Raw genomic sequence first — 21,866 nt, 5'->3', positions numbered from 1 at the left:
AAGAAGGTGAAAAGAAATCAGAACTAATTATAAATTTTATAAAGCTTATAAGGATCCTAAACCTCACAAAATTAAAAAATAATATTTTTATTAACTGCCTGATACACATCTAAAACACCCATTTCGCCATGATTTTTGGTTGCATATTCTTCAGTCTCCTCTTCATATGCTAATTACTTAGAAATGCGATTTTTAACAGATATATTAAGAAGGTATTTCAATTTTTGCTCTGGCATTGTTAATTAAAATCTGTTTTTTATTACTAGTTTAGAAGTTCCTTCCACCTTTATATCTCTTTATTAGAACTACCATGTAAACTTTTAGAATTCTCGTAAAATTTGTGAAAACCACTCAGTTTTTAAATGTATGAGCTGTAAGATTCCAGGGTGTTTCCTGTGTTCTGGTGCAGGGATTAAAATTAAATAGACTTTTAAGGGACATTACTTATTGTCAGGGGGAGGGTCTGTGCAAGTGAGGGGGCCCTGAAGTGCAATCTTCATTAATTTCCAGTAAATCCGCTGTGACCTACTAATGTTGGAAGAAGTGGTTTATAATCTCTTAGCATGTGTCATCTAGGTCATCTAGTCCCTTGACTTGGGATGCAAGGACTCTTGGCACCTAATCTACTGTTCTCAGCCTTTAGGCCTCAATTGAAACAGAGATTTTAAGTGATATTACATAATAATATATGGGATCCGAATAGGAAGATTATGTTAGTTTAAAAGACTAAATCAAACTCTATACTCTATAGACAGAGAATAAATATCCCACCTTTCAAACCATGGAATTTATAAGATATTGAAAGGTCCGTAATCTCTGCCAATAATGCAATAAACCTAGAAACTCATTATAAAAGGATGATAGAGAAAGCCAACCACTCGTACACTGAAAACTATTTTTCTCAATAACTGTAGAGCCATGGAGGAAATAAAAATTTACAATTAATCAGAAAATGATATTAATGAAATAACTACTTATAAAGATCTATGGGATGGTGTTCAAATTGTAACTAAAGGCAAGCTGAAAAATATTAAAGGTTTTATTATTAAACAAGAAGAATCGGAATAAATTAAGCATTAATCCGAAAATGTAATAAGGAGAAAAAATGCATACATATATAAGAAGCCTAGACTTAATGAAGATGAGAGTGCAAACTCATTAATTAGAAATCAGATAAAAGGAGGAGTAATGATCAAATACTCAATCAGTAGTGACCATCTCTTTCAAGGATTTGCTTTGTTTTCTAAATATGCATAAGCTTTGATATCTGGACATGCTAAAGAATAATATAACCAAGCATCCCTCAGCCTGTTTATACAGTAATACTCATCCAGACAAGAAGACTAAACTGAAAGTTAGGAGAAACTAGCAGGGAAAATATTTACACGTTAAATTTGTTTTATTAGACATTTCCTGTTCCTTGGTGAGCCTGGCACACACTTGACTATCTATAGCTGGTACGACAAATTCATAACTTCATTACACTTGGCTTACTTTGTACGTAAGTGTGCATGGGATTAGGGAGTTTGCAGTTGGAGAGTGAAATGTGTGGGTCCTTGGAAACATGACATAAAACTTCTCAAGGAAATGTTTGCAATACTTCTTGATAGAAACTTCAAGTAACATTAAATTATAAGAATATTGATTGAATTTCTGTGGTTATGATATCTTTTATTCTGGGCTTTTATTTAAATGGATAGAGGCAAGATAAAGACAGAAATATTGGCTATTGTTTGTCTTTCTATTTTTCCTTTGCATAGTATTTTCTAAAAATGCTTTCTTATTGTTTTTTATAGTCTTACACAAAGGTCCTGGATGGGTTTGCTTTCTCAGAGTAAAAAAAGTGTGTCAAATATAGGTCTTTCGTAGTATGATTTTGGGGACTTCATTAGCTCATCACAAAAATGTTTTCAGTAATAATGACACTTTCTTTTAAATTTAGACACATTGTGAAAACACTGAAATAGTGTTCAGAAAAAGTGTTATTGAAATATTAGATTACTTAACAATGTTCCCCTAACTTTAGCCAAACCAGAGAATAGTGATTTATGGGTTTTGAAAAATTCTCACACATAGTTGGAGGAAGTGAAAATTGGTAAAAATTTTGTGTAGTTGCCAGGCTTTCTCCATCACATGATACAACACATATGATAAAAATCCTTTGACAAAAATAACCACAATAACAATACACAATATATAACATGAGATGCTCATTGACGTAATACCCAGTATATCTTGCATGTAATCTAAATAGTTTTTTTCAATGTTTGTCCTTCAAAAATTCAGGTTCTTCACTAAAGAATACTAATAGAACTAAAAGTTCCATTTCAAATGTGTATAAATTCAAGGTTCATTTCTTACTCACTTAACACTTAATTGGTTTTGCCCACTCGTCTATAGATGATTCGTACACATTTTTTACATCTTGAACCAGATTTTACTAAATCTAATATTGCTATTTCTACTGGCTCAGATAATTATTTCCGCTTATTTCAAAGGAAGTAAACATCAGGCCCAAGACCTGACCTTTTGCATGAAGAGAATTTGGAGCTCCTTTTAACACAACAACTAATTTGAAATACTCTAGTAAAAAAAAACAAGATACGGTGAATTTTTACCAGAAATCTTCTTCTTCAGATATTCAAGAAATCTTGTGTATACATTTGGTATCAGAGATAATTTGTTGATTATTTTAATGGTTGATAGCCCTTCCTCAATGCAAACCTAACTTTATTTTGGTAAATTTAGCATCATTTTCTTCAGAAGAAAAAAATTGGGTGCATATGTTTTTAAAAATTCTTGGTTTAAGGTAGCAGTCTTGAAAAATAAATCTACAGGTTTTTCTTACAAACACTCCAAACTCTGAGGAAGATTAAAGCTAAACAAAGAACAATACTGTTGAGTCATATATTTATAAAAACGGAACTCTAAAACACTACCGCACAGGAACACACAGCCTGGATTGTAGGCAGGGTTCATTTGAGGCTGGCGGGGGGTGAATGTGCTTGCTGTGTCTTTCCCAGAGAGCCTCAGGGTGCAGCCCTTTACGTGGGTGTGTGATACGGCCTGGAGGATGAGTGTGAATGAGACCCTGCCTACAAGCCACCAGGGCACAGTGGAAATGAAGCTTCCTTGATCTGGGCAGCAGAGGTAGAGACGGCTGAATGAAACGGGTTCACAGCTTCTCCTCCCAACACCTAACTTAAAAAAAAAATTAAAGAGGCAGCCCTGATGGCCTAGTGGTTAAAGTTCAGGGCTCTCACCACTTTGGCAGCCTGGGTTTGGTTCCCTGTCACAGAACCACACCACTCATCTGTCAGTAGCCATGCTATGGCAGCAGCTCACATAGAAGAACTAGCAGGACTTACAACTAGAATATACAGCTATGCACTGGGGCTTTGGAGAGGGGAGGAAAAAAAGAGGAAGATTGGTGACAGATGTTAGCTCAGGGAGAATATTTCCCAGCAAAAAAAAAAAAAAGTTAAAAATTGAGCAACTTAAGAAAAGAGTGCAACCTCTTTCCATAAAATTTGGAAAGTGGTAATGAGAGAGAGGAAAAAAAAGCTTCTTTCACAATATTATGTCACTCCTTTACTCAAAACCCTCCAAAGGCTTCCTATCTTCTTCAGAGTAAAAGCCCAAGTCTTTAAAAGGCCTTCTGTGACTCTCCAGATCCTGGCTCTCACCATCTTTCTGACCTCGTGGCTTCTGATATGCCAGTCACCTTCCCACTGTGGGCCTTTGCAGTTGTATTTCCTCTGCTGGAGAGTTCTTCCCTTGGATAGATACATGGCTCTTTCCTCCATTTTCTTCAGATCTATGCTTAAGTGTCATCTTATCCAAGGTCCTTTCAGACCATGCCATCTGAAATAGTAAGCCCTATCACTCTTTTTTGTGCTTACTTCATTTTTCTTCATCACACTTACAGCACTGACTTATGTATGTTTTGTTATTCATTCATTCTTGTCTCATTCCCACTACAAAGTCATCTTCATGGGACAGGTACTTCGTCTATTTTGTTCACTGCTATAAATCAAAAATGGTGCTTGGCACAGAGTGGATACAAACCATATGTGTTGAATGGATGTGTGAATTCTGGTGCGGCAGAGTTTTATCCTTGCTCCCCTCCTGCAGGAGAAATACTTTGTTAGCATTGTGAATCCACAAAATCATGACATTCTCACCAACATCTTCCACAGGGAGAGAAGTAGACTGAGGAGCCATCCTTGGACTATCAAGAGATAAATACAGGAAACCTTTTTGATGCACAAGCTCTCACTGTGTGATCTCAGCAAAGGCAAGAAGGGCCCAAAGAACCTGTTCATTTTCAGGAGTCATACTAAGGTGGAGAGAGCAGGAGAAGCTTGTAGGAGTGAATGCATCCCTGGCTGGATGCAGTAGATCCTGCTACAGTGTCTTTAAAAATATTTCAGAAGGGAAACAAAGTATGTGACTTCGTTTGAGCACTTCTTTTCCTCCCCTTCATAGCCTGAGTATACAGAAAATAGAAAGAGATTCAGATCTCAAAATTAGACTCAAAGGGCCATACCAAGAGATGAGGAGGGTGGCTCTCAAATAGATTTTGCCATACAGTATCCACTGTCATGTTGAGAAAGAACAAGATGGAGAAATGTGATCCATCAAATCAATAGCTAGATAGATCTATGCAAAGATGAGGAACTTGGCATGTGAAAGACAAAATGATGAACTCAGTCTGGAGGAAAATTACCGAAGAATGGAATACAACTTCATGTGAGTGCCTTGAGGTGTTTTTTTTGTTTGTTTGTTTTAAAAAGAAAACACTTGTAGGGGCTGGCCCGGTGGTGCAGCGGTTAAGTTTGCACATTCAGCTTTGGCGGCCAGGGTTCGCTGGTTCAGATCTCGGGTGTGGACATGGCACCCCTTGGCATGCCATGCTGTGGCAGGCATCCCACATAGAAAGTAGAGGAAGATGGACACAGATGTTAGCTCAGGGCCAGTCTTCCTCAGCAAAAAGAGGAGGATTGGCAGCAGATGTTAGTTTAGGGCTAATCTTCCTCAAAACAAACAAACAAACCAAAAAAAACACTTGTATATAGTCTGGCCCATGGCATAATGGTTAGAGTTTGGTGCACTCCACTTCTGCAGCCTGGATTTGTAGGTTCCGATCCTGGGTGTGGACCTACACCACTTCTCAGCCATGCTGTGGCAGTGACCCATATACTAAATAGGGGAAGATTGGCACAGATGTTAGCTCAGGGCAAGTCTTCCTCAGCACAAGAAAGAAAAAAAAACTTGTAAAATCATGATTTCAAAAACTAATATGAAATACAATAATAAGATTACATTAAGAGGGAGATTACCAACCTAAGTAAGCAAATTGTTAGCCAGAACACTACTGTATAATAAACAAAGTGAGAAAAACAAAAAATAAAATATATACAGCTGGAAATCCAAAGTCTGGCAGAGCGGAAAAATTTTAGATAACCACAGTGCAGATGGGGATTAAAATAATTAGAGAAATTGTGATAGGAATAGAGGACAAGCAAATAAAATTTAACATAACGATTCTAGAGATTCCTAAAATAGAAATGCCAACAAAAGGAAAAGAAAGTTATTCAAAAATATAATAGACAAAATTTTCTCTGAAATGAAGAATAAAGTCTGTAGATCATGAAAAAAATAATAAAGAAAAATCAATACTTGGACATATGCTATTGAAATAATTGAACTTCAAGAAAGGAGAAAATAATTCTTCAAACACCTAGAAAACAAAGGAAGTCACTGATGAGAGTGAGAATTAAGACAACTTCTGTCTTGTCTCCAATAGCGTTCAATACTGGGAGACAGAGGAATAATGTGCAGAATTCTGAGGTCAGAGATTTTAACGAGGAATATTATACTCTGCCAAAATATGATTAATTTATAAAAGTCACAGGCAAATTTTCAAACAAAGGCGAATGCAGGGAATGTAGAATCCATGAGTCCTTCTGGAAAAATCTATTTGATAGCAATTTTTCTTTTCAGCTTTATTGAGTTATAATTGACAAATAAAATCATATGATATTTAAAGTGTACGTCATGATGATTTGATATGCATACACATTGTGAAAGGATTCCTCCTATCTAGTTAATTAATGCATCCATCACCTCCCATTCTTATCTTTTTTGGGAAGTGGGGGAGAACATTTAGGTTCTATGCTCTTAGCAGATTTCAACTATACAATATGTTGTTATCAACTATAGTCAGTGTTATACATTAGATCCTCAGAGCTTATTCATCCGTAGCAACTTTTAATGAAGTTGAAAGTTATTTCTTTTGAAATCATGCAATCTGTTTCTCAAAACGAAAGCCCACATAGAAGCCTGCTCCAAAACCAGATACCAGGCATGTGTGATCGTAGCATGAATGAAACGAGAATACGTGTATTCTGTTCCTAGCACTGCTGTTGGTGAGTTGTGTTATCTTGGAAGGTCCTCCAGCTTCTATGTGACTCAATGAAGGGCTTGAGTTAGCTGATTTCTACAGATGTCTTTAAGGTCTAAATTTCTATGAAATAACTAGAAGCTTGTTATTTTATACATTACAGCAATATATTTGCAAATGTGGCAGACTGAAAATTGGTTGCACTCATTCTGAGGGGTTTTCAACATTATTTTGGAACCAAGTTTTGAAAAACTATCCAGATTTAAGGCAGAAGGGGCATTTACTACAAGACAAGAGGTACTATATCTTAGTCTTCATTTGGACAACTCCTACTTTCTAAATTTCTAACATGCACAGATCCAAAGGAAACTAAAAAACAAAACAGACTAAAGTAACAGCAACTTGGAAAATACAAAGCAGTCATTTGAGAAGACGGTTCTCAAATAATTTTATCTGCAGCTTTTCTTAAGTGTTTGTGTAATTATTTCCCTTTCCCCTACATTTTTGTTTTCCTTTGTTATTTGCCTCCCTCAAAGATTGCAGCCTGGACCACTGTTTTGTAAAGAAAAGAAAGGTGCAGTTCCGGCTTCCTTACCGCGGATTCCTTATAGATCTCAGCAGAGATGGAGATAGGAAGTCTCAGAGGCAAAGGAGGCCAGTGTGCCCCTCTGCTTGGCCTCAAGGCTGCCACCACTAGCGACATCTTGGAGGTCAGCTTCGTGGGGCTCCATCACCCACTCAGAACTGGGCTCTAAGCACGTTGTTTATCAGAATTCCAGTCCGAGGAACTCTGAGCTAGCCTGACTGCAGGTCCACAGATAGAGGTTTCTTAACTGGAAGGGAAGTGAGAACACAATCAATCTCTGCATTCATTCTTTACATATAGTTTACAGGCAGCTTGTTCACTATAGTGACCGTACTGAATGCTGAGATTGTCACACTTAAAATTAAACTAACCACTTCTCACTATTTACAATTAAACCAATAAAGTGAAAGAAAACAAATGCAACATTCAAGTAATACCTTTTGAATATCTATTGTGTATCAAATATTTTCAAATATACCTTATTTTGCTTTCTCAACAATTTGGTGGGGCAGATCTTGTCTCCTTCTTTATAGCAGGGGAAATTGAGGCTAAGAAAGGTTAGATGATTCGACTAAGGTCATGCAGCTTGGAATTCGTGAGTTATACTTTTGATCACAGACCTCCTCACTTCAATTTCAGTTACTTCCCATTCTGTGGAAGGTGCCAGATTATGCCCTGGAAGAGATAATCAAATGCAATGTTTGTTTCTCAGCCCTGTCTGCTGAAGAAGCATTGTCACCTGGGGGATCTAGGACACATATCAACGCCTTGGCCTCATCACAGAGAGCCTAATTCAATTAGTTGGGGAGGGGAGAGGACAGACAAAGGTATTTTTAAAAAACTCCTCTGAGTGTAATATGTAGCCAGAGTGAAGACGCACTGATCTATTGTTTCTTATATTTACTAAATTCAATTGCTTTCAAAATATATATATCTGGAATTGTTGGGGGGCTGTATATAGTTAGTTCAGTTGTATGAAAAACACTTCTATTTCCTAGGCTTGCATGATTGACTCAAGGCCACTAATTGTTAAAACTCTGACATTTCTTTTACAGTTTACCCAGCACCTGTTCCTGGATTGCTCCTTTGGAGCTCCCAAACGACTCATTAATTGCTAGAATAATGCCCCAGAGACAAGTGTTAACACATAATTTCAATCATATAATATAATGCACTACATTAAGCATTTCATTTTAATTCAAATGTAATGGCTCTAAATTTTTAAGGATAAGGAAAGTGACCTTCTCAACCCCATCCAGCACCAGAGTTCCGTTCTCTATGGCAAAGATGGTTAGGCAAATCCGCAGAGGTTAGGATCCCCTGAAAGTCAGCCAAAGTTGGGGCTAAATCCCTAGAAATTAGGCCAGGGTGGGGACATGGACACTGTGTTGTGAGGAGTCCCACCGTTGCACAAGGAGTGGAGGGCATGGAGGAATTCTCCCAGGCTTCCTGGATATTCCAAGGTCAAGGACAAGCCAGAACAAAGCCATACTCTTTGAGTCTTATGGAGTTATTCAAGCCAACCAAAAAGCTGTTCATAGAGCTTTTATAACATTAGATGAAAAGTCTCACAGCTCAGCTTATAAAAATCTGCTCATTTTACAGATGAGAAAAATGAGGATCCTACATAAAAAGTGACTTGCACTAGGTGCAAACTAGAGTCCAGGGTTTTGATCTCTAAATCTGGTCAGCTTCCACCACCACGGGCCATGCTAACTCCTGCATTCTGTTTGTACTCAACCGTCTTCCATTTGTCCTAGTATTCAAGGTTGGGGTCTTTTATTATTCCTTTTTAAACTGGTTTCCTCATCTGCTGATTCCTTAGGTGTGGAGTCCTAAGTCCCACCCGCTGAGGAGTCAACTACGTTGAATAGAAATATGGCCGTGAACTGATTGGTCAAACATCCTCTTCCCAGAGACCCCGAGGTGAATGACCTCATTGGGTTTTACTCCACTCTTTTTCAGGGAAAGCAACATCACCTCAGCTATTTCAAAGCAAATCTAATGTTCCTGTCTGGGGAATGACTGATTCTTCTGGGTGTGTTTCTGTGTGCACGGCTTGTTCTTTTTAACTACCTCCTGTGAGTTTCTGGAATGTGAGGACAGCTTTCTTCTGAAGAAACCACTGGCCTACATACTTCTATTTAAAAAAATTGTTACAAGGGGTACTGTTGTAACAAGCAATATAAAGTCTTGGACTGTTTCCTAGTTATTTTCCTGCCTGTACTTTATCCATGTGCCTGAAGAGAGTTGTGCAATTTTGTGAGCCAGCTAAATAAATCGAGCAATTAACGAAGAAGTCTACCGAAGAACAGGCACTAAACTGTAAACCCCATGCTTCCATAACGGGCTCCTTTCTGTCACATGACTTTCCTCAAAAATAGCCTTTTTTCCTGATCACTTGTACTTTCACATTTCTAACACGCTTCCCTTCTCTTAAGCCCAGGCCACTCACTCCCTTTTCTTTCTCCTCATTTTTTCTTCCCTCTCCTTACTCCCTAAGCATTCAAATCATTGAATCATACCGATGCTGGGGTGTTACAGTTAACAATCCATAAGTAACACAGTAATATTTAGGTCTAGATTTTAACTTATTTTGACTTTTTGTTCAAATTTCCTCATGGTGGTAAAAGATTTTTTTGCAATATCTGGAATGAAGGCAGAAAAAGGATGAGTATGTGTGTGTGTGCGTGAGACACAGGGAGACAGAAACAGAGAGAGAGCAGAGAGATTTCAGATGAATGTTATATTATTTGGCAACATTTCAAAAAAGGAAAAGCCCAGGGGACATTAGCAAGGTCAAAGCTGGGTAATAAATGAAGTTCGAAGAAAGTAGCAGAAGATACTGGAAAACAGTTTTTTAAATCATGTAATTACATAACATATAATTATATTCTTTTGCTTATACTGACTTTCTAGTTACATTTTGATGTGAATGATAAGTGATTTCCTTAAATTTATTCCCACCCTGTTCTGTTTCTGTTACATAAAGTCTTGTTTCCTAACACGTGTTAGGAAGAGAGGCAAAAAGAGTCAGACTGGCCTCAGAGGGGCATTTGCCATTTCCACTCCCAAACCATCGATTATAAGCGGTCATGTGCCCCCACCCTAACTCTGAGGGAGGCTGGGGGGGGGGGGTGGAGACACTTGAGGTGGGTCTTGGAGTCCAGAACATCTGCGTTCCAATCTATTTCAAACTCTAGAGAGGGGACAGTGCTTTTCATTTTTGATCAAAAATCATGCTCTATTTCCTCATATTCCTAATCACATCTACAAGCATGCTATAACACCTAACTTTTAAATGGACACTTTTTGCTGAAGAACATATAAGCCCTCCGTTTATTGTTTTTATTTTAGTTGAGAGTGATTATGTTCTATTCAAATAAGTAACATTTCCAACAAAATTAGAAGAAAGCATCAGAAAGAAAAGTAGGAGAGGCATTGATTTGACAGTTTATTCTGCCCTATTTAAATCTGATTAAAGAAAATACACATATAGAAAAGTGCACATATCATTCGTGTGCAGCTCTGTGCATTTTCACAAACTGACCGTACCTGGGTAACCAGCCCTCAGGCCACGAAATAAAATATTACCAGCAACTCAGAACCCTCTTCTAGACCATAACCTTCGAAGGGCCACCACTCTCCTGCCTTCCAACACCATAAATGAACTTGTACTTTATGTAAACGGAATCATACAGTATATATTCTTTTGTGTCATGCTCTTTTTGCTCAGCATTATGTTGAGTTTTATGTTACGTTATGTTGTCAGGTTGTTCACTGTCCTGTCATTGCTATAGCATTCCACTGTGTGAATATAGTCACACTATTCGATTTTTAAAGTAAGCATTAACAATGTTTATAGGTTTGGGTCAACTTTTGACTACTAATCCCTGACAGCTAGAGAGTTGGAAACTATCTTCATATGTAATCGATGTCCTGCTTCTCTTGATCAGTTTTCTTTTAGGTCCTCTTCTCACCCCTTACATTCACTTCTGACTGCTTCCTTTTTGGGCCTTAGAGTCATTAAATTTCCATGAGGGCTTTGCTGGCTCTGAGGCAAATCCAATCATAGTTCTCTTGCTTTCCTTGCTCATTCTTTCCTGAATTCCTCTGCTACTGCTGAGGTGTATATATATATATATATATACATACATCTGGGCTAAACTGGAAGGAATTTAGAAGCATCTGTATGGGATTATATGTTCTTTATTTATATAATGATGGTAAAAATACAAAGTGTTAATGAAGAAGTTGAATATCGCCTTTATATAAAGCTGCTAAATCTTTGCAATTTTTAAAATGAGAAACTTGAGTTTGCTTTGGTGAATCTGATTTTTTAACCGTATTTTTATACCTGAAGTGGCTACAGACTTCTTATTCAAGTTTTACTAACGATGATTTCTGCAAACTCTTGATGATCACCATCAATGAGACTTTTTTTTGCATAAGTGATAAAAAATTAAAACCATTAAAATATTACAACAGTTAAAATTATATTTGAAAAATTTAGCAAACTCTTCTTTTTTCTCACTAACAACTGTAACTTGAAATTCACTTTGCTAGTTAGGATGGATTTTTTAATCCGATAGAATTTTTTTTCTTATCAAGTATTGTGAGATAACAACAAAGCTCTATTTTGGGACAAGCCTGCATGTCAGAAAAACTATCATGCAGCCAGCACATCACTGAAAATAGAAAAAAACATTCAAAATATCTGAAGCCAGAAAACTGAGGCCACTGCCTGGAGCTACCCCCTTCCCAACATCCCATCTGGGCTTCCTGCCTCTTCCTGCCTCTCCCCTGCCCCCTTACCAGGTTCACCTTCAGCTATGGGCATCTCCAATGCCAACTCTTCCAGCAGCCCCGTGGACAAGAATGGTGAATGGTGGCCTCTAAAAGATATGTCCATGTCCTAATTCCTAGAACCTATGAATGTTACCTTATTTGGACAAAGGGTCTCTGCAGGGTCCGGTCCCGTGGCCGAGTGGTTAAGTTCTCGAGCTCCACTGCAGGCGGCCCAGTGTTTCGTTGGTTCGAATCCTGGGCGCGGACATGACACTGCTCATCAAACCATGCTGAGGCAGCGTCCCACATGCCGCAACTAGAAGGACCCACAACGAAGAATATACAACTATGTACTGGGGGGCTTTGGGGAGAAAAAGGAAAAAAATAAAATCTTTAAAAAAAAAAGGGTCTCTGCAGATCTTATTAAGACAAGGTTCTTAAGATGAAGAGATCATCCTCAATTATCCATATGGTCCCTAATCCAATGACAAGTGCCTTTATAAGAAACACATGGGTGTGATGTGATAGACAGAGGAAGAGGAAGTTATGTGACCACAGAGGCAGAGATGGGAATGATGCAACCACAAGGCCATAAGTCAAGGAATGCCAACAGCCAAGGCAAAGAACAGAAGAGACTAAGGAAAATTCTCCCCTGGAGCCTCCAGAAGGAATGTAACCCTGCTGACACCTTGATTTCAGACTTCTGGCCTACAGAACTATGAGAGAATCCATTTCTGTTGTTTTAAGCCACCAAGCTTGTGGTCACTTGTTATGGCAGCCACAGGAAGCTAATATAGAGCCCTTGTCCACAATGGGCAGTGGGCGCTTGGGAGCCGGCTGCTGAAGGGAACGGAGGTTCACTGACTGCCGCATCCTGTCGTGCAGAGCGGCAGGAATGGCCATCGTGCACTGGGCTCCCTGCTGGCATGGACCACAGCAGGCCTCGGGCTGCCATCTGAGAGCCCCACATGAGCCTTGTGAGCCACCTCTGGCCTTGAGAGCTGCCCCAGGGCTGAGGCAGACAGGATATTGTAGAGGCCCGCTCAGTTCCTCTCGGCGCACTGTCGTCAGGGGGTCACACAGGGCTGCTGTTAGCATTTCACTCCTCCTCTGGTTGTGATGTGGTTTCTTCTCAGTAGGGTTATTAACTCTTTGTGGTGGAAAGGCAAATTATTTTCTATAACAAATATCTGTAGTTTTTAATAGGAAAAATATAGGTTCATGGTGAATCAGTACTAGGAAAATCACCCATCGGAAAATATTTCCAATATTTGCTTTTCATTAAAGCACCTCTTGAGCATAATACAAAAGACCCTGAAGAGGTGGTAGATGGTGGTAGAAAGCCTTCACCGCCTCCTGTATTTGGATTTAGAATTATCCTAAGAAATAAACTACTGTGTTAGTCTGTTTAAACTTCATTTTTATTAACTCTCTGACACAGTACTTTTTTTTTTAAATTGCATTCTTTTTATTGAGTTTTTTTTTTTTTCCGGAGGAAGATTAGCCCTGAGCTAACATCTGTTGCCAATCCTCCTCTTTTTGCTGAGGAAGACTGGCCCTGAGCTAACATCCGTGCCCATCTTCCTCTACTTTATATGCGGGACGCCTACCATAGCATAGCTTGTCAGGCGGTGCTGTGTCCGAACCCGGGAACCGAACCGTGAGCCCTGGGCCGCCAAAGAGGAATGTGTGCACTTAACCGCTGCGCCACCGGGCCAGCCCCCTGACACAGTACTTTTTGAGTGGTAACACAAGTTTTGAGAAGTTTTCTTCAACCCACTTCAGGTCAGTTTGCTCTTTTCAGTTCCTTTGCACAACCTTCTGTCTGCCCCGCTCCCGTGCTTCTCCTCGGGTATTACTCTCCTGCCTCTTCTAACTGCTGCCTTTGCGCTGACTTTCCTGAACATTACATTAGGATAAGGATATTTTCCCAAGGTGTTCTATGGGTAAAATTTATTGAAGAATTTTATAAAGAAAATACCAAAACAGACTCCTTGATAATTTAAAATTAGTGATTGGTTGGCTTTTGGAGTTTCTAGAACTACTGTCATGGGCTTATAGATTCCACTGTTCTTGGGACAGAGGGGGAACGAGGAAAGATGGGCTCCTTTCTTCTAGGCCAGAAGATGGTAAAGTTAAACAGAACACAGGCAGAGCATGAGCAATCACACTCACTTCTAGAACCTTCTTCGGGTGATGATAGAGGTGACGGTGGTCACAGCAGCAACAGAGGACATCTGTTTTTGGAATTGCCAGCATATGAACAGTGCTGGTAGAGTCCTCTCATCCCAAGAAGTGCTGTCTGAACTGTGGTCAAGAAGCACTCAGAGCAGAATCGTGCGAGAATACCTTGCATTCATTCTTGGGAACGTTGAAACCACCTTGTGCACACAAGATTGAGACAATATTTATTTCATCAAAATATTTTGAGCCTGTTCATTTTTATACTCTGAGGTTTGGAAAACCTGACGTTTTCCTAGCCTAGCTGGTATAGTCTACTTTAGCGTTGTGTTCTCCGTTTCCTAATGAAATTAGAGTTTAGGTTAAAGGGAAGTCTTTATTAAAGCAAGTGTTGTTTTCACCGTAATGTTTAATTTAACCAAACTGATATCCAAGTTGCCTCTGGAACACAAACTCTGTAAATCATGAAGTTTAGGAAGGTTAAAAACATAGGACTGCTATTCTTGAAGAATCTTAAAATCTCAACTAATATGTTATCATTTTCAATCAATTTTTGGAGAACATATACAAAATCTTCTTCATTGCTGTTAATGTCTAGGAAGCCACGTTGTGGCTGTTGATCCCTAATACTCATTGAGAATCAATTATACCTGAATTTTTCTTCTAAACTTAATATAAATCAGTCATTTATGTCAGTATCCTTTTTGGGAGAGGATATTATTGTCAAAAAAGATGGTAAAATTTCATATATTTTATTTAGAGATTAAAGATTAAGCCCAAGCTGAAGTTGTAAATTTGCTCTGGCTCAACTAAAGTTGTTTGAGTGAAGGGAGAAGCTGTCATTTATTTAAAAACACCAGCAGCTAGAAACTATGTCATGTGAAGATGTCTCAAAATCTCAGGTTCCAGGCTCCCATCTTTCCCGAACTTTAGATACATCTTACCAGGCGTGTCCCCCTGGATATGATATTGGTATTTGAAAGGAACATGCCCTGAACAGAACTCACCATCTTCCTCTCACAAACCCGCTCCTCCCTAGCCTGCATGCTTGATCCATCACTGTAGCTGCAGTAGCTTATATATGATGGTACCATATTCACTGCAGAACCATCATTGACTTATATTTTGCACCTGTTGGCTTTGCAAGTGGAATTGCTGAGTTATTTTTTTCACATTTTATTTTGAAATAATTTCAAACTTACAGAAAAGTTGCAAAAAAAGTACTAAGAATTTCCATATGCCTTTCACTTAGATTGGTTACCAATTTTTTACATTTTCTCGTATTTGCTTTATCATTCTTTTTTTCTCTCTTTTTCTCTCTCCATATAGCTATATGCATATACAAATACATTTTTCTGTTTTCATACAATTTTTTCTCTGTTCTGTTACAGAACATGCTCCTTTTCTTCTAAATATTTTGATGTTACTTTCTAAGAATAAGAACATTTTCCTACATAATCACAGTACACTTTTCAGAATCATAAAAGTTAAAATTGGCACAATGTTATTGGCACATAAGACCTACTCAAATTCTAATTGTCTCTTTAATGTCTTTGAAAGCATATTTTTTTTGCTGGGCCAGGATAGAATTAAGAATCACACTTGTACTTATTTTTCATCTCTCTTTAGTCTCCCTTGATCTGGGATGGGTCTTCAGCCTTTTTCGTCTTTTACGACATTGACAGTTTTGGAGAGTACAGTCCATTAATTTTATGTCCACTAATCTGGGTTTATCTGATATTTTTTCAAGATTAGTTTTAGCTGATGCATTGTTGTCAGGAATATGATGCTGTGTCCTCGGTCTACCATAGCAGGAGGCACACGGTGTCAATGTCTTATTATTGATGATGTTACCTTTGATTACTTGCTTAAGTCATTATTTACTGTTTTCCTTTTCATTCACTTCTTTACTCCCCATGGCCGACTAGCCCTTTGGTGCTGTCAATCCTGAAAATCTCCCAAATTCAGACTTTCTCTCTGCTCCATTCCCATGGTTTTTGCTTAGACTGTTGCATTAGCTTCCCAACTCATCTCCTACTCTGTCTCCCTTCCAACCTCTCTTCCCTAATCTTGCCAAGTTGCAGGTCTGAAATGTAAACTTGGTCACGAATCTCTCTGACTTTCAACAATTAAGACTTTTAATTCCACTCAATTACTTATAGCAGCATTTACAAATTACTTTATGTGGAAAACTGATTCTTCATAACAACCTGTACAAAACAGGTTTCTTTGGTCAAAAATGTGTGGGAAATTTTACTTTTATTACCATGTCTGGTATAGCCACATAGTTTAGTATATTGAAGACTGAGAAGTTCTGCAGAAAAGAAACCCAGCATTTCTCAAACATACTTGAACAAGAAATCTTTTGTTTGCCTCAGTTCACTATAAATAACCCAAAAAACAAGTGGTCTATGGAGTTAATATTTCATAAAACACCTTTGGGAAAATATTGCTGTATAGTCCATACACCTTAGCAAGCCTTACAATGGAACTCACGTCTTGCCTCTCTTTTTTGCCAGCCCGAAGTCTACCACTCTCCCCACTAATATTCTCTCTTTCATTAGTCGAAACTACTGCTCCTCCCTCATTACACCTCATGCTCACATGTCCTGTTGCTGCACAAACAATGCCTTTAGTCTGGAATGCCCTTTACTGCTCCATCTCTCCCATGGGAAAAAACTCCTCCTGTGTGTCTCATTTACTACTCAGAGAGGACATTTTTGTGACCAGATGTGTATTTCTTCACCTTCACACTACAACACTTAATTTCTGGCATTTCTGATCACCAAATATGTGGTAGGTTTTCCCACACCAAGCAATTCTGTGATACCAGCTGGATGTCCTACCTACAATTTAACTCAGTTCTGACACTACCTACCTGCAGACAGCATCAGATCGCAAAGGTTCAGGGTTCATTTCCACTAGACTGCTTCCTTACTCACTTCAGAAGTCAACCACAAGTCTGGATTGTCACCTGTGCTTCTGACAGCTGGCTTTAAACCTGAGGTTCCCACAACCCATTTCTCGGGTTTGATTAATTTGCTAGAGCAGTTCATGGAACTCAGGAAAAGAGTTTACTTACTGGATTACTGGTTTGTCGTAAAAGGATATAACTCAGGAAAGGCCGGATGGAAGAGATGCATAGGGCAAGGTATGTGGGAAGGGGCGCAGAGCTTCCATGCTCTCTCTGGGCACACCACCTTCCTTTCACCTCCACGTGTTCCCTAACCAGGAAGCTCTCTGAACCCCATCCTTCTAGGTTTTATGGAGGCTTCATTACATAGGCACGATTGATTAAATGATTGGCCATTGGTGATTGATTTCAGTCTCCAATCCCTTTCCTTTTACCCAGAGACCGGGAGTGGGGCTGAAAGTTCCACCTCTCTAATCACTTGGTTGGTTCCTCTGGCAAACTGTGGTGTGGTTGAAAGGGGCTTGTTATGAATAACAAAAGACACCTTTATCTCTCTCATCACTTAGGAAATTCCAAGGATTTTTAGGAGCTCTGTGCCACGAATTGGGCCAAGACTAAATATTACAAGTCGCAATTATCACAACTTTCCACCCTTTCTCCTCCTGGGTCATTTACACTCCTGTTAACGACCCAGTTTAAATATTGCCTTTCTCCTCTGCTCTCCTCTTCTCCAATTCTTCATGCACCCCTCTACTGAGGGCTTAAATGCCATGTGATAACTGCTTGTTTGAATGTCTATCTCTGTAGCCCCACAAGGGGCTTCTTGAGCTCACAGGTTCCTTTTACACCTTGTAGACATCGCAGTATTTGGTAAACTGAGTGACTCATAGTTGAATAAATGAATGAACACAAGCTTGATGTTTTCTACATACTGACGAGACTATGATCTGGTGAATTCGTTGACATCAGCTATACATGGTAACCACATCAGATTATACTGAAGGGATTTTTATATCAAGCCAAAATTATAAGTATTCAAGACAGATAATTTATTATTCATTCTTCTTTTCTCACGTAACTCACCTATACTTGGAAGTAAATATTACAAGTTATATGGAGGAAATGACTTGTTTCTTCGAATATTAATGAAAATCAGCAGGTATCTGGCTGATTTCCATTTATAAGATTCATGAATTAAGAAGGCATGATTATTTTATTGCCTGGTAATCAGAGAAAACTTTGTGGCATATGTGCATTCTTCATTTCTGAAACGTGATTTATTGTCTATAGTTTGGAAGAATATGTGAGAGATACATTTAGCTTTTAGGGCAAATTCTAAGTTTATAGCGACACATTTTCCAGTTTATCTGTTCATTCAAGATACCTTCATTAGTCTTTTTTTTTCATTTCAGATATTTGAGTATTTCATGTGATTTAAGAAGAAAAAAAGATTTGATTAGAGAGTACATCTAGTTTCTTTGAAGTGCAATTTAGAATTTGATAGCTAGTCTTTATTCATTTTGCCAGATAAGTGCATATTACTAATAAGCAAATCCATTTTCTTCAACTTACTGTAAATAGGTGAAGAAACATGGCAGGGAAATTTACTCACTTCTATTCTGAGTTTTCTAAACATACCTATCTTGTAACATTCTTTAGTCTTCTTGCAGTTAAAGATGTGATCTGTCAGACTTTACATTTGTTTAACAGAATTGACGAAAACGTTTGTCTATGGCAGCTGTGTAGTCTCAACCACACGTCTTTCCACTTCAGCTCCCCAAAGGACAGACTAACTTTATTACCTGAACAGGAATGATGGGCCATCTAAAAGGGTCACTAAATGAGCTCTTTCCTAAGCAGGGACCTCAGAGCCCAAACATATGCAACTTGGTTCCTATGCCTTTAGAGACCATCTTATGGGAATAAACTTTTCCTCAGCAGGGGAGACACAGTGATTTTTTTCCGTATTGCACTCCAATTTTTTGAGAATGTTCTTGAAGTCAGAAGTTGAACTAAACTCTAGATTTCTGTCTTCTATTTCAAGTACATTCCATACAGATTATGGCACAAGTGTAGGGTGTACCACTTAGCCTCCCCACGCGCTATGATTCATAAGGAAACCCCTTTTACTGGCTGCCAACAAGTCAAGGGCTTGGGATTGCAGGCTTCGAGGGAGTGTGGACTCAGAGGGAACTTGGGCTGGGCAGGAACACAGTGTGCATTCCAGGTTGGCAGAAGTGTACAGTTTACCATTGCAAGGCAAGGCGGAGCTGCTGATGCTGAAGAACAGTCAAGGAGGCTAATAAATGCTTAGTAAATGAAGCCAAAAAATACACAGTTCTCTCTCTCTCTCTCTGTCTGTCTCTCTTTCTCTTGTTTTTCTAACATGTTTTCAAAGATGAGACATTAATTGTATATTTTCCAAAGTCCCTTATTCATCATTAATGGGCAACCCCCTGTGTCATACTTAGCAGTCTCTGCAGTACACGCTGATCCATCCTTGAAATCCCAGCTAGACTTGCGATGCTGAAGTATGTGGTGGTTTGAATCGGCATTACCATACAAGGCAGCTTTGAATTCCTCATGGTAACCTTTTATTACTCTTTTTAAATTTCCCAAGTACTGCCAAACGTCTTGAACTTTGTGGAATGATTATAAACTTTACAAACATAAACCTTTGATTCCACTTTGAAACCTGTTAAAGAATGCCAAAATTATATTAACAATGCACATTTCAAAATCAAAGACCTGGAACGCCATTTTGATTACTTCAACCCTACAGAACGTTTTTGGTGTTACTGGACAATTGATAAACGGGCATCCCAACAGCTGTGCTGGTTTTCAAGAAGAAAATTAGACAACCCAGAAACAATGCTTGGGCTGCAAAGCTGGCCTGTGTGTCTGGGTTGTTTGCAAATGCCTCAGATATTTAGAAAGCTGCCCCTTTAAAATCTCCAAAACATTTGTTAGAAACACTTCATAATGTAAGTATGTTTCCCTTGGCACCTCAGCAGGGCAGTTCTTGTTTTCAGCTCAAAATATGAAGGATTTGGTTGAGAAACAGAAAGGGTTTTGTCTTTAGCGGGCTGACATGGGGCTGCTGCTGGCTGCATGGCCCAGACTCAATCCAGTGTTGGGCAACTCCTTAATGAGAGAAGAGCCTTCTGTAAAGGATGGGCTAAAGCTTTTGGAAGATGCAAAGGTGCGTGGCAGAAATCTCTGTAAAAGGGCAAACAAACAAAAAAAGTATTCATATGTCATCCTGACGTAGTTTATCTGAAAGGGAAGAGACATCCTCTCTGTATGGCAGATTGGTGTTGTGAATAATTCAGATTTTGAGGCTGGATTGCCAGGGTTTGATTTCCAGTTCTTCCACTTCCTAGCTTTGTGGCATTAGTCAAATTACATAATCCTGCTGTCCTCAGGTTCCTCATCTGCAAGAGGATGTAATAAAAGTGCCTGCCTCCAAGGGTTGTTGTGAGGTTTAAGTGAGTGTATATGTATAAAGCATTTAGAACAGTGACTAGCTCTGCTGTTCAAAAGAATGTTACGGCAATTTTAAAAAGGAGAGAGTGACTAAGAATGAACTTTGTTTAAAAAAATATTTCAGCCAAAATTTGCTCTCACAGGATAGCACTTGCCCCACCACACATGCAGGAAAGGTCATTGTGAAGCCAGGAACTCTTCCTTTGTTGAAATCTGTTTTAAGTACTCCGAAAAAGGTTTTATGATTATCCTCCAAAGACCTTTTGGCTGGAGATGAGTAGCGTTCGTTTTATAAGTAAAGAAGCAAGGACTTTGCCCAGCCTTCGGTGAGGCTACTGAACGCTCCCTCTGGGATGCAACCCCTTATGGCAGGGGCATCGCCTGCCTTGCTTGCTCTGTTTTATGCTGTCACAGGAGAGGGCAGAGGGGAATGCTTAATAAGTATTAAACGGTGATGATGATTTCACAATAGTGCCTTACAGCTACCTCTCAGATTTTGCAAAACTGCGTAGGGTATTTTCTGATATTGGAAAATCCTGGGTTCAGTGCCATATGGTGGAAAATAGAGTGGAGCACGGAAAATCAATTCAGAATGAAAGTACTGTATGTCACTGTGGTCCTGTGTTGTCCTTCAGCTTCTCTCTTCCCTGCTCCACCAGCCACCATTTCAAGTCCATTAGCAGATCGTCATTTGGAACAAAGAAAGAGAGAGAAAATACGTGTGGAAAAAAAATAATGCACTACTACCTTTGTCAAGCAGGACTGTCCAAGCTCTCATGCACTCCCGACTATTCACTCTTACATACACTTAAACACTATGAAAGTATGACCCCTAAATCATATAAGCTGCAATTCAAAGGAAGTAGTTCATCTGTAAATTTGAGAAAAATTTGCAAGAAATGGGATAAATCACGGATTATGAATAGTATCACACATCAGTATTTTTTGGTAAACAATAAGTAATGACAAACTTCTGGGCTTATCTCCAGATTTTCCCTCTTGCATTTGGTTTATCACAATGGATTACTAGTTTGTTTAAATACCTGTCTCCTTTGTGAGACGTAAGGCTGTGAACTTCTTGCGGGCAAGGCCTATATTGTGTATAGTTTTATATCCACAGTACTTGGGAGCTTGTGGGTGATTAATAAATCCCCCCTCAATCTTCCTTAAATAAATGACTTCTATTTCATAGAATTTAGAGAATAAACAAGGCCCTGTGTTCTAAGTTCTTTCCCACTGAATCTTCAGCAGCACTAAATGTGTTTCTTACCTTGGCAACTGGAGCGTTGAGGGTTCCATTTGTCCAGCAAAGGAATTCAAGAACTGAACACTCCCCATGGGAATATAGGCTCCTGCTTGCCCCGGGACTATGAGCCTAACCACCAGAATGTACATTCTGGAAAGTAGTACTCACCATGTTTTCTGAGTCTAGATTATTATAAATGTTCCTGATGTTCATGAACTCTACAGATAGAGTTTATGGATTTATGTTTATTAAGACTGCA

This window comes from Equus caballus, chromosome 4 (genome assembly GCF_041296265.1).
Source record: "Equus caballus isolate H_3958 breed thoroughbred chromosome 4, TB-T2T, whole genome shotgun sequence".
Lineage (NCBI taxonomy): Eukaryota > Metazoa > Chordata > Mammalia > Perissodactyla > Equidae > Equus > Equus caballus.
The sequence above is the reverse complement of the archived record's forward strand: the minus strand, read 5'-3'. Positions refer to the sequence as shown.